The sequence below is a fragment of the Arachis ipaensis genome, chromosome B7 (assembly GCF_059453495.1).
Source record: "Arachis ipaensis isolate K30076 ecotype BB chromosome B7, ASM5945349v1, whole genome shotgun sequence".
Taxonomy (NCBI): Eukaryota; Viridiplantae; Streptophyta; class Magnoliopsida; order Fabales; family Fabaceae; genus Arachis; species Arachis ipaensis.
Genome location: NC_142442.1, coordinates 60,693,743 through 60,708,378, shown reverse-complemented (window position 1 = coordinate 60,708,378; position 14,636 = coordinate 60,693,743). Strand labels below are relative to the sequence as shown.

Genomic DNA, 14,636 nt, shown 5'->3' with positions numbered 1-14,636 from the left:
GCAATTAAAAGCGCGCCGATTTGAGTTCTGTAGCTCCAGAAAATTCACTTTGAGTGCAGGGAGGTCAGAATCCAACAGCATCAGCAGTCCTTCTTCAACCTCTGAATCTGATTTTTGCTCAAGTCCCTCAATTTCAGAAAATACCTGAAATCACAGAAAAACACACAAACTCATAGTAAAGTCCAGAAATGTGAATTTAAAATAAAAACTAATGAAAACATCCCTAAAAGTAACTAGATCCTACTAAAAACATACTAAAAACAATGCCAAAAGCGTATAAATTATCCGCTCATCAGTTAGCCTCCGAGGGTGGTGAAGTGATTATTATTAATTCACCAGTCTCATCTGAGGGCGAATCTGAACCGCCATTTGAGAGCGAGACAAGCTCATTTACTACTGATCCAGTTGATTTACGTGCAGGAAACATGGCAGCACCTAGGAGGATTACTCTCCAGGAGGCAGGAGCCCCAGATTTTACACTGCACTCGTATCAAGTGCATCGCCCAACTGCAGCTGCAGATTTTGAACTAAAAACCGCACTGATCAACTTGATGCCCAAGTTTCATGGCTTACCTGCTGAAGAGTCTATCAAGCACCTTAGGGATTTTCAGACAGCCTGTTCTACTGTTAGGCGTCATGGTACAGATGAAACTTCTATCCTGTTAACCGCTTTTTCCATTTTCTCTTGAGGGAAAGGCGAGGGAGTGGTACTACTCCCAAACTGAAGCAACTGTTACCAACTGGGATACACTTAGAAGAGAATTTTTAGAAAAGTACTTTCCATCTGAAGCTACTGATAGATTGAGGAAGGAGATTTCAATGATTATTCAGGGCGAATCTGAGACTCTCTACGAATATTGGGAGCGTTTCAACAATCTCCTGGACGCATGTCCCCATCACATGATTGATAAACTAGTATTGATCAGCTACTTCACTCAAGGTATGAACCCCCAGGATAAGACTACACTAGAAGGTCCCAGTAACGGTTCTTTGAAAAAGTACAAAACTACAGATGAAGCATGGCAACTGATCAGCGACTTAGCTCAGTCCACTAGGAATCACAGACAGAGGCGCAACCCCAAAGCTATTACAGAGGTTTCCTCTAGCAAAGAAACTACTGCTCTGACATAGAGTATATGTGAAATGATCAACGTACTTAAACAGATGCAGTTGAACCAACAACAAGCACATCAAGCTCAGCCTTCACGACAACAAAGCCAACAGTTAGTTCCACAAAGAGTATGTGGGATCTGTGCTGACTATAGTCATTATACTGATGAATGCCCACAGCTTCAGGAAGACAGCACTGTGGCAGCCACTCACAACTTCTATGACCGCCCGAATTAAGGATACAATCAACAAGGTGGCAACTACAACCAAAGTGGCAACAATAACCATGGATGGCAAGACAACTCCAACCAAGGCTGGAGAGATAATTCTAACCATGGCTGGAGGGATAACTTTAACAGAGGAGGCAAAAACAACAATGGAAACTAGAGGTGGAATAATAATAACAATAATAGACAGCAGAATCAGAACCAACCTTACAGAGCACCTCACCTAAGAAAATCACAAGGACCCCAGCAAACCCAACAACGAATTTCTCAGACTGCTTATTGTAATTCCTCATCAAATGACAAGATGCTCCGTTCTCTTGCACAAGGACAACAAGACATGCATGCTCAGCTGAACTCTAGTCTGAATGGCTTAACTACCACTTTACAAGCTTTTGTTTCCCGGATGGATTCCTCACTTAATTCCACACATCAACCTTCAAGCTCTAATGGAATTCCTTCTCAAACACTGCCTAATCCCAAAGGTGGCATCAATGCCATCACTCTATGGTCCAGAACCACACTGCAGGGGAGGAACCATGAGGAGCCAAACGCACCAGAAAACGTGCCAGCAGAGGATGTGGTGGAAGTGGAAGATGCTGAAGAGGAAGAGGACGTACAAGACATAGAAGAAGAAGAAGCTCAACCACAAAATGAAGCCCCAAGGGATGCTAAAACTAAAAATCGCGCCCCTTCTATTCCCTTTCCACAACTTGCAAGGAAAACCAGAAAGCAGATGGAACTTAATCCCAAAATGGTAGAAATATTCACAAAGGTCGAGGTAACTGTTCCCCTTTTTAATGTTATTCAACAGGTACCTAAATATGCAAAGTTTCTAAAGGATTTGTGTATACATAAAGATAAAATTAATAAATTAGAAAATATTCCTTTTGGTAGTTCTATATCTGCTTTAATGGGGGTATACCTGAAAAATGTAGTGATCCAGGTCCATGTATGGTTAGTTGTACCATTGGAGGTGTGATATTTTCTAACTGTATGTGTGATTTTGGAGCATGTGTTAGTATAATGCCTTTGTCTATATATGATGCTTTGAGGCTCCCTCCCTTAAAAAGGTCGGCAGCTCGTTTTGTGTTAGCAGATAAAAGCATTATCACTATAGTTGGAATTGCTGAAAATGTACTAGTGAGCATTAAGGGGCTTACATTTCCCATTGATTTCTACATCTTGGAAATACCCCCTAACGACTTAGGAAGAACGTCATCAATCCTGCTTGGAAGACCATTCCTGAAGACTTCAAAGTTCAAGATGGATACATTCTCAGGAACTTACTCCTTTGAGATAGATGGCAGAATAGTGAGTTTCAGTTTAAATGAAGCTATGAAGCATCCTCCGGAAGATCATTCTATCTTCTAATATGACATTATTGATGAAACTGTAGCTGAAGTTCACCAGGAAGAATTAGAAAAAAGTATATAGAGCAAGGTCCAAGTATGGGAACACTTTCTGAAAACAATGAGAAGACTTTACCATTATCACCAGTCCCGGATGATCCAGAGCCTAGCTATGAGCAGAAACTAGAATTAAAGCCCCTTCCTTCACACCTCAAGTATGATAACCTTGAGGACAAGCAGAAGTTCCCAGTCATCATTGCAAAAGAACTCACTTCTCAACAGGAAGAACAGCTACTCAGTGTGCTAAGAAAACATAAGAAAGCAATTGGATGGAGCTTGGCGGATATAGTAGGCATTAGCCTCTAAGTTTGTGAACACAAAATATTCTTAGAAGAGGGAGCAAAGCCCGTCTGTCAGCCTCAAAGAAGATTGAATCCCACCATCTTAGAAGTTGTCAAGAAGGAAGTGACCAGGCTACTTGAAGCAGATATCATTTACCCGATTTCAGACAGTGAATGGGTTAGCCCAATACAAGTAGTGCCCAAGAAGTCTGGAGTCACAACAATAAGAAATGAGCACGGAGAGCTCTTGACAACTAGAGTACAGAATTTATGGAGAGTTTGCATTGACTATAGGCATCTCAACCAAGCCACTCGCAAGGATCATTACCCCTTGCCATTCATTGATCAGATGCTTGATCGCCTGTCAAGTAAATCTCATTATTGTTTTTTAGATGGTTATACAGGATATTTTCAAATTCATATAGCTCCTGAAGATCAGGAGAAGACCACTTTCACATGTCCCTTTGGAACTTATGCTTATAAGAGAATTCCCTTTGGCTTGTGCAATGCACCAGCTACCTTCCAAAGATGCATGATGAGTCTTTTCTCTGATCTTATTGAGAACTGTATGGAGATTTTTATGGATGATTTCAGCATATATGGTGATTCATTTAGCCTTTTCTTGGATAGTTTATCTAGAGTGTTAGATAGATGTGTTAATACAAACCTTGTATTAAATTTTGAAAAATGTCACTTTATGGTCAAACAAGGAATTGTATTAGGACATGTTGTGTCTAATACTGGTATTTCTGTAGATCCAGCAAAGGTGGATGTTATTTCTAGTTTACCTTACCCCTCCTCCGTGAGGAAAGTCCATTCGTTCCTTGGCCATGCAGGTTTTTACAAGAGATTCATTAAGGACTTCAGTAAGGTAGCATTACCTTTATCGAGATTGCTGCAGAAGGAAATTGAGTTCGAGTTCAGTGAAAGTTGTATGTAAGCGTTTGATAAGCTGAAGACCTCCCTGACTCAAGCTCCACTTGTGAGAGGACCAGACTGGAGCCAGCCATTTGAAATCATGTGTGATGCTTCCAACCATGCAGTAGGAGCGGCGCTGGCTCAGCGCGAAGGTAAAGACCCTTGTGTAATAGCTTATGCATCTAAGACTTTAGATGCTGCTCAGTCTAATTATACTACTACTGAAAAAGAGCTTCTTGCTATTGTTTTTGCTCTGGATAAATTCTGAGCCTATTTACTTGGTACTAAGGTGGTAGTGTACTCAGACCATGTAGCTCTAAAATATTTATTAGCTAAAAAGGAGTCCAAACCAAGGCTAATACGTTGGATATTGCTGCTGCAAGAATTTGATTTAGAAATTAAGGATAGGAGTGGTAACTAGAATTTAGTGGCAGACCACTTGAGTCACCTTGAGCACATTAAGGGTGACTCCACTCCTATAAATGATAATTTTCCATTTGATAACTTACAAGCAATATCTGAAGTAGTTCCTTGGTATGCACCTGTAGCTAATTATCTAGTTAGCCACACTTTTCCTCCAAATTTTACTAAACACCAGAGAGACAAGCTGAAAAGCGAGTCCAAATATTATATATGGGACGATCCATATTTATGGAGGTGTGGTGCTGACCAGGTAATTAGACGGTGTGTGCCTCAATCAGAATTCCAGTCTATTTTAGAGGCTTGCCACTTATCTGAGAGTGGAGGACATTTCGGCCCTCAAAGAATAGCTAGAAAAATTCTAGACTGTGGATTCTGGTGGCCTACTATTTTTAAAGATGCTGCTGAATTTTGTAAATCCTGTTCCCCATGCCAAAGGTTTGGTAATATATCCAAGAGCGATGAGATGCCTCAACAATTTATGTTTTTCTATGAAATTTTTGATGCTTGGGGCATTGACTTCATGGGTCCATTTCCAAATTCTAATGGTTACTCTTATATACTGTTAGCTGTAGATTATGTTTCCAAATGGGTGGAAGCAATTCCTACCTGCGCTGATGATGCTAACACTATTGTTTCCTTTGTTAGAAATCATATTATCTGTTGCTTCGGATCACCACGAGCAATCGTGAGCGATCAAGGCACCCATTTTTGTAACAGGAGACTAACAGGATTACTGAAGAAGCATGGGATAATTCATAAAGTAGCAACAGCTTATCATCCCCAGACCAATGGGCAAGCAGAAGTCTCTAACAGAAAGCTTAAACATATTCTGGAAAAGATCGTAAAACCTCACAGGAAAGACTGGAGTGCCAGGCTACAAGACACACTCTGGGCATATAGAATAGTGTATAAGACACCCATTGGGATGATCCCCTTCCGCTTGGTATACAGAAAGGCTTGCCACCTCTCCGTAGAGGTAGAACACAAGGATTTCTGGGCTGTGAAGGAGTGCAACATGAATCCTACAAAAGCTGGTGCTGAAAGAAAGCTGCAACTAGCAGAACTAGAGACTCTTCACCTAGAAGCATATGACAACTCCAGGCGTTATAAGGAGAAAATGAAGGCTGTCCATGACAAGGACATTAAAAAGAGAGAATTCAGACCAGTCGAGTTAGTTCTACTATATAACTCCAGACTGAGGCTCATGCCTGGTAAACTGAGATCAAGATGGGAAGGTCTATACAGAGTAGAAAAGGTAGAGCCATACGGAGTTTTCCACCTACGTCATCCTATTAACTCCAAATTTCTAAAGGTCAATGGACATCACCTAAAGCTTTATCATGGTGAAAAGATGAAGAATCAATAGGAACTAGAGATTTTCCTCTTGGAAGATCCACCAAGAGAAGCTGAATGAGCCTAACGAGCGTCCAACTTAAGGACGTAAAAGCAAAGTGCTAGGTGGGAAACAACCCACCATGGTATGATTGTTCCGTTTCAGTCTTAGTATTATTTTTACTTTATTTTTATGATGTTAATGACTCTCCTCATCATCCCTGCATATAGCTGCATATAGTTGCATGAGCATTTTGCATATTATTTTAATTATATATAAAAAAAAGCACACACGCGACGCGGCAGCGTCGCTAATGTGTCCGCGTCGCCAGTGCAATGTGAAGAAAAGAGAATTGGACAGAGAGTCACGCGAAAGCGTGGCTGGAGGCGTACCTTAGGCATAAACATGCCCACGCGTCCGCATCACCCACGCGGATGCGTCACCCACGCGGCCGCGTCACCCACGCGGCCGCGTCATTTGGAAAATAAGCCTCCCACGCGTCCGCGTCACCCACGCGAACGCGTGACCCTATGAATCGACGTAAAAGAGGTGTATGGCAGCAAGTTGCAATGGAGCTGGGCTGGAATGATGCTAGAAGCACCAGCCTTGTCACACGATCGCATGCTCCACGCGGCCGCGTCGTCCTCCAAACACGGCCATCCACGCGATCGCGTCACCCTAAGTTTTGGCAAAATAAGTTTCACACAGAGAGTTACGCGAACCCGTCGCTGCCCTCGCGCCATTCACACAAATCAAGTCACACGACCGCATGACCCACGCGTCCGCGTCACTTGACAAAAATCACACACCACGCGATCGCGTGACTAACGCGTACGCGTCACATGCGGCCCACAAAATATCCAGATCAGCCAAAATATCTTATCTTTTTTCCCCAAATCCTAATTTTTCTTTTCCTCTATTATTTCTTTCTTCCCCCTTCTTCTTCCTTCTTTCTCACTTTCTACTTCTTCTTTTTCACCACCATTATCAAGGTTTTTATTTTCCGCTTCCCCTCTTTACTTTCCCATAATTATTCTTATTTTTATTATGTTTTCTTCTTCTTTTTCTTTCTACTCTCTTTCTGTATATTTTCTTTTTTATTTCTTTATTTTTATTCCTTTTAATTGGTGTTGGAAATTTATTTCAGTCTTTATTTTCTATATTTTGCTTGTGCATTATCATGGATTTGTTTGACAATTATTATCACTCTTTAACAGGGTTACTTGCATGTCTATTTTATATTTTAAAAAACATATTTACCATGCATGCTATGTGTTTGTGAAAAAGCCCGTATGGCATAATGCACTACCTTCATGTTATCATACAACCTTAATGCCTGCTTTTCTCAAAACCCCTTTTATATTTTATTAATTTAATTTAATTGTCAATACAAACAGGTTATTAGTTTGAAAGACTTGGTAATCTAACTTGGACATTGAATGCTTGATCTATGCTACTCATGCCTTTGCCAGCATGCCAATAAACATCTTGCATTTAATTGCCATCACATGCACATACTCTCTTACCTACGATGAACTTTTCACATGTAGTCTAGACCATGTGTTAACGACATCCTTCTTCAACGTGCATTGATATCAACCATCATATTCGCTCCCTTGCTCGAACCCTTCGCTTTACATATTACTTTATCTTTCCTTTTCAGGATGGCCACCAAGAAAGGCAAGGAGAAAGCTACTCCCAAACCACCAACAAGGAGAGGTACAAAAAGAGCATTAGTGGCAGAGCCATCTTTAACAGCAGTAAAGCCCTCAATAAAAAGAATCAAGAAGATCATCAAGGTTGACGAAAAAGAAAAAGCCTTCCCAGCAAAGGATACTGCGTGGTTTCCTAACCGCTACTGTGAGCAGATGTTCCCCATCCTGGCAGAGAGGAATTACAACAATGAATACCTTCTCATCCTCCCAACCCGCATTGCTGAAATTGTTGAGCCACAAATTGAACGAAGACAATGGGGATTCCTACGAAGACAGCCACCGCAGGTCAATCTCTCATGGGTAGTAGAATTCTACTCCAACTTTCACATGCCAACCATGCAGTCTGTCTATATCTGTCAGAAGTAAGTCCCCATAACTGAAGAGGCCATTCAACAAGCTTTAGATCTTCCCCCTGCTCCAGAAGGATTGGATGCATTTCAAGAAGCCTCACTCAAGCGCCAAACATACCAATTTGACTGGGACACCGTTCTCAGAGTTATAGCACAACCTGGCAGCCTATGGATCTACGGATACCATCGATCCCGACAAAAGGGATATCGGCTTCATCACTTACCTTGGAGGCTCGAGTATGGGCACAGATTATGTCTCATTATGTCTTTTCGAGCACTCACGAGTCCTCCTTCACTGCAGATATGGCTATTTTACTTTGGTGTATTCTTACAGACTAGCACCTAAACTTACCAAGACACATCCGGAATGTAATGGAACACGTACAAATTGCGGGCAACCTACCCTTTCCCACCTTGGTTTCAGATCTCGTCTCGGCAGCTGGAGTCTCCTACAGAGCTGGGGACACCAAAGCCATACTCCCACGGGATGATCAGTATGTCCCTAACGGGAAATATATCAGACCACCAGCAGCCACTACAAGCCAGCCTACAGAACCGGCTGAAGCCATTCCTCCTTCAACACCACAAGCACCTACAACATACTAACTGCTCCATCAGATACTTGAGAGGTTGGATCGGCAGGAACACAAAGCAAAGTTAAGAGAGCGCCGATTCACATACCTTAAGGAGCTATTTATGGGAAAATACAGATCTGACAACGACCCAGACGCCCCGGACTCTACCTCATTTACCAGCACAGGGAGCCATGACGGTCCCGATGGTGGAGATGCTGCTACCAGCCCCCCTTTGTTCCTAACAGATGACACCGAGGACGGTGCAAAGCCTTAAGTATGGGGAGGTCGGTCAGTACGTGACTTCTGGAGTAAATTTCTTTCCTTAAAACACCAATAAAATAGGATATTTAGTTAATTTTTCTTTTGTTTAGGATAGGATAAATTGCATAGTAATAATTAGTTGCATGCATGTTCTACTTGATTGAAAATAATAAGTCTCTTCTAAGACCCTACTTTTTGAAAAATTTTACTAATTTAAATCAAAACCTTTGTGTAAACTTGTTTGAAGTTGTATTTGGAACATAGTTTAAAAAGCTAAGAACACACAACCTGTGAGATTTGAGCTTAATTACATGGTTACATTATTTAACCATAATTATTTTATTCTTGTGTGTTTACTTCTCTATGATTGTAATCTTCATTTTGTTTCATCCTATAAGTCCAATGTTTAATATGTTATATGCATGCGTATGATTGAGGCCATTATTTGTTTAGCTCACTTATCCCAAATAAGCCTACCCTTTAAATTAACTTTGTCAGCCACTTTGAGCCTTTTAATCCCAATTGTTCTACATTTTACCACATTACTAGCCTTAAGCGGAAAAACAATTAAATATCCCAATTGAATATTTGGTTAGCTTAAGATAGGAATGGTGTGTTAATTGAGTATGGGAAGATTGTGGAAACAAGGGTTAATAAGGGGACGTATCATGATAAAATAATGGGAATTTGGGTACCTACTCATGTGAAACTATGAAAATTTAAAATCCATGTGCATTGATAAGCTATTTTTTATTTAAAAAAAAAGAAGATCCAAAAAATATTCAATAAATATCTAAATAAATAAGGGGACAAAATTACCCCAATGTTAAGTTAATGAAAAATCAATGCATATGTGATAAAACTAAAGAAAGGTTGATACATGAGTATGTAATGCAAAAGTGAAGACTATGGGTAGATAGGCATGATTCTAGAGTTATATAGAGTATATGTATGATAGGTGAAAGCTTAGGTTAATTAACGATTCAATTTATAAAGCTCACTTAGCCATATATATATATACCCTCCCCTTTACCTTAGCCCCATTACAACCTTGAAAAGACCTCATGATGTTTGCATTGGTATGTTAAATATTGTTGATTGGTTAGGTGAAGAACAAATTTTAGAAAGTATGACTAGAGAAGAATAGAGTGATTACCCTATACACTTGAGAGAATAGAGTGCACATACACCATCAGTGAGGGTTTAGTGCTTAATTCTATGTTCCCTGCTTTCATGAGCTGTCTTCTTACAATGTTACCTGTATTTACTATATGAATTGAGTTAGTGAAATCTAATTTATAATTTTCTTGAAGAGCTTATTTACTTTTAACCAAGTAGACAAAGAACATATAGTTGCATTTACATATATATATATATATATATATATATATATATATATATATATATAGGTTGCATTGCATTTCATGAGCTTTACATGTCCCTACTCATTTACTTTATCTCCTTCAACTAAGAATGAGGACATGCTAATGTTTAAGTGTGGGGAGGTTGATAAACCATTATTTTATGATTTATATTGTGTTTAATTGTGTGGTTTTATCAAAACTTTACTCGCTTATTCATATGATAAGCATGTATTTACAATTCCTTCCCAAAATCACTCCATGGTTGAAAACTTGCTTCCTAGAGACTCTTAATTATATATTTTAATTCTCCTTTATCCCATTCGATGCCGTGATCCATGTGTTAAGTGTTTCAGGCTTCATAGGGCATGAATGACTTGGAAATTGGAGAGGAAGTTTGCAAAAATGGAAGGAATACAAGAAACCAAGGAGATGACCAACGAGCAATGACGCGAGCGCATGGCCCACGTGAACGCGCGAAATGGAGAATTCGCAGAGACGCGAACGCGTGGATTGGAGTCTGCACGAATGACGCAAACGCGTGCTTGATGCGAACATGTGGCAAGGAAAAATGCTGAATGACGCGAACGCGTAGACGACGCGTACGCGTGACCTGCGCGATCTTCAAAAATAACAGAATACGCTGGGGACGATTTTGGGCTACTTTTTGACCCAGTTTTTTGCCCAGAAACACAGACTAAACCTAGGGAACATGCAGAGACTCAACACGTATCCACACACATTCAGATTCATCACATTAGGACTACTCTTAGTTTTAGATCTGAATCTAGATTAGTGTTATATTGATAGTTTTATGCTTTTGCTTGGATTTTTGGATGCTGAAAGTCATTACCTCCGTTGAAGACATTACTTTAGTTTGTTTCCTTATTCCCTTATTTTTAATTAGTTACTCATTGACTATGTTCAGATAATTATGTTACATTTTGAATTTATTAATATATGAAGTTATTTTTATTTTAATTAATTTTAATTTTCTATTTTATTTTAATTAATTATGTCTTCTCATATTTTTATGATTATTAATTTCATGTCGATGGAGTAGAATTTCTACTTGACATGGGGGTTGATTAAGAGGTGATACTTGAGTTGGAATGCTCAAGTGCTTGGTTAAATTGGACGTTGTTAGCTAACTTCATACTTACTAACACTAGACCTCCCCAAGGGAGAGGACAAGGATCTAAAGGTAAGAGTTAGTTCAATCACCATACTTTTCCTTATTTAGTATGGGGTAATCGAGTGAGAACAACAACCCTTTTACACCACACTTGAGAAGATCCCAATAAGGATAGAAGTTTCACTTAATTATTCCCCCAGTCAAGGCCTTTTATTCAGAATATCAATAATTATTTTTAGTTAATTTTTATTGCCTTAATTCACAATTATTTTAATTACTTATGATCAAATTCAACTCTCTGGGAATTTTCTGATTAATAAATTAGCACTCTTTCCTACAACTCGTTGGGAGACGACCTGGGATTTATACTTCCAGTATCTTTATTTTTAAAATTTGTGACAACCCCTTTTAAATTGGTGAGACAAATCTTTGCCGGTTAAGAGCTATACATGCAATGCTGTTCTCTTAATTGGAATCTCTTAATTGGCTAACTTTTGCCACGCACCAAAGATACAAGCAATTGATAAGAAGATGTCCTTCTGACATGCTTTAAGAATGGAGCATCTTATGTATATTCTATGATGGTCTGCCTGAATTGTCCAAGATGTCATTGGACCACTCTATTGGTGGATCTCTTCATTTGAAGAAAATACCTACAGAAGCCCAAGAACTCATTGAGATGGTTGTAAATAACCAGTTCATGTATACTTCTGAAAGAAATCCTATGAATAATGGGATAACTCAGAAGAAAGGAGTTCTTGAGATTGATACTCTGAATGCCATATTGGCTCAGAATAAAATATTGACTCAGTAAGTCAATATGATTTCTAAGAATCTGACTGGAATGCAAGCTGCATCCGGCAGTACTAAAGAAGCCTCCTCTGAAGGAGAAGCTTATGACCTTGATAATCCTGCAATGGAAGAGGTGAATTACATGGGAGAATCTTATGGAAACACCTATAATCCTTCATGGAGGAATCATTGACGTCGGGGTTTCTACCAGTAAAGAGATTCACAGAAATAGTTGCGTTGTAGATATAGTCTCTAAACCAACAAAAATTCCTTGTACAAACGTGTTGGGTGTCTGATGACAAGTCATCTTAGCCTATTTTAACTAGTCTTTTTCTTTTGTTTTCATTAGAATTATGCACTTTCTTGAGCTACAAGCAAGCTAATTGAGTAGATTTTCATGTTTCCCTTGATTGAACCAACCATATATGAATTCATGCCATTTCATGAGGTTTTATGCTATATTTGTTGCATATTATGAAAGAATGAATATCTCATGATTTTGAGCATAGCTTTGATGAGTTTGGTTGATTAATGATAGGTGAAGAAAGCTTGGAGAAAGGTTGAAGCAAGAAGGAATGGCTAGGAGTAAAGAGAAGACAATGGAATAAGTGAAATCGAACCAGGAAGCAAGAAGCTGGACCTAAAGTTAGCACCAAACTTTTGCACAAACTTTTGGTTGAAAAGTTAGCCCCAACGTTAGCCCCCTAACTTGGAGGCTAACGTTGGAACTTGAAAATTCTCCCCTGGGCTCCAAAAGTTTGTGCCAACGTTAGCCCCCTAACTTTGAGGCTAACGTTGGCACATGAATTTCTCCCCTGGGCACCAAAAGTTTGCGCCAACGTTAGCCCCCTAACTTTGAGGCTAACGTTGGCACATGAATTCCTCCCTGGCCATCCAACGTTTGCGCCAACGTTAGCCCCCTAACTTGGAGGCTAACGTTGGCACATGAAAATTCAATGGGGAAGGAGCAAAAGTTTGCGCCAACGTTAGCCCCCTAACTTGGTGGCTAACGTTGGCGCCACAAGCACACTAAGCAAGGCCAACGTTGATATCAGCAAAATGTGCTAGCTGATATGAAAAGTTGGAGCCAAAGTTAGACCCCTAACTTTGGCTCAAACTTTTGGTCCAACTTTTGCTAAACTCAAACCCGGTTCAATTGGTTCACTTTGGTTCTTCTTCAAACTCCAAGAGCAATCAACCAAGGCCTCTTTCAACCCAATTCCACCAAGAGCAAAGGCCCAACTCAAGGCTTGAAGATCATTGAAAGAAAGTGTATAAATAGGATGTAATTCAAGTTCTTCAGAGAGCTTTCCTTTTGGAATTTTCAGAAGAGTTTTCAGAGAGTTTTTGTTATTGAGTGAACTTTAATTTCTTTGTCTTGGGGAAGGAGAATTCACTTCTCTTTCTCTCAGTTTTATTGCTTTCAATTTCAATTACAATTGTCTTGGATTTTGGGTTGGGGAATTGAAGAAATTCTGTTTCAATCTCAACCTTGGATCTCTCTGTTTATTTACTGAATTTGAATTTCTGTTTCCATCACTTGCTTCTCATCTAATTTCTTTGCAATTTACAATTACCTTGCAACTGTTCTTGTTGGATCTAGGAAGGCATTGAGATCTAGACTTGGTTTTCTAGTCTCTGGGTTCTGAGATCCAAATCTTCAATTTACATTCTGTTTCTTGCTTTCCATGTTCACTTACTTTTCTGCTATAAGATCCGATCCAATCTCAATTCCCTTTTACTCTTTTGTTTGATGCGAGTTACTTCTCTTTGTTTAATTTCTGCAAATCCACTTCCCAATCCCCTTTACATTCCGAGTCATTTACATTTCTTGCACTTTAAGATTCCGCAATTTACATTTCTTGCACTCTAAGTTTCTGCCAATTAATTTCTTGTCCTTTACGTTTCAGCAATTTATTTCTTGTTCTCTTTACTTCAATTCAATTTAATTCTGCAAGCCACAAAACCATCAACCAAATCTTGATTCGCTTGACTAAATCAACCACTAAGCTAAAATTGCTCAATCCTTCAATCCCTGTGGGATCGACCTCACTCCCGTGAGTTTTTATTACTTGATACGACCCGGTACACTTGCCGGTTAGATTTGTGTGTTTTGGGAGAAATTTATTTCTCACCAAAATACTCATCAAGTTTTTGGCGCCGTTGCCGGGGATTGATTAGATTGACAATGATTAAGTGAGGTGGTGATCTAGATCAAGCACTTTTTCTTTAATTTTTGACTAACCCACTAACTGTTTGAAGTTTTGCCTGAGCTGATAGAAACCTCATTCTAGCAATAGAGTGAAATTTCCTTGGCTCATCCTGCTGAATATGATTTTCATAACTTGAAAAACAAACGAGAGGAGTGGTTTTCGTTCATTTCTCTCTCAAGTTTGCCAACTGTTTGATACTTTGTGTCAACTGATCCTTCAATCATATCCTGGCCTGAATATGTTCTATCTTCACTTGAATTGGTTGTGACTGTGCAGATCATGGAAGGGAACTCAACAAATTCGAGCAATCATGAGGGTAATACCCCCACCATGGACGATAATGTAACCCATGGTTCGAAGCAACTATCCATAGCCATGAATGATGTTGCCCAATGGTTTGAAGCTTTTCCACAAGGAAGCATTATCGGATGGGAAGAACTGATGAATGGACTCCTAGTCAAATTTAACCCATCACAAAGAATTGTTAAGCAAGAGGCAGAAGTGCATCCATTAGAGAAAGAAATTGAAGGTGC

The 14,636-nt window shown here is 39.5% G+C and overlaps 1 non-coding gene across 1 annotated transcript; it reads right to left on the bottom strand.

The window, feature by feature from the left end:
• Positions 1-798: 798 nt before the first annotated feature.
• LOC148552766 (small nucleolar RNA R71) lies at positions 799-902 on the bottom strand. The gene has a single exon (XR_015893970.1). It is a non-coding gene; the product is annotated as a small nucleolar RNA R71 (small nucleolar RNA).
• Positions 903-14,636: the final 13,734 nt, after the last annotated feature.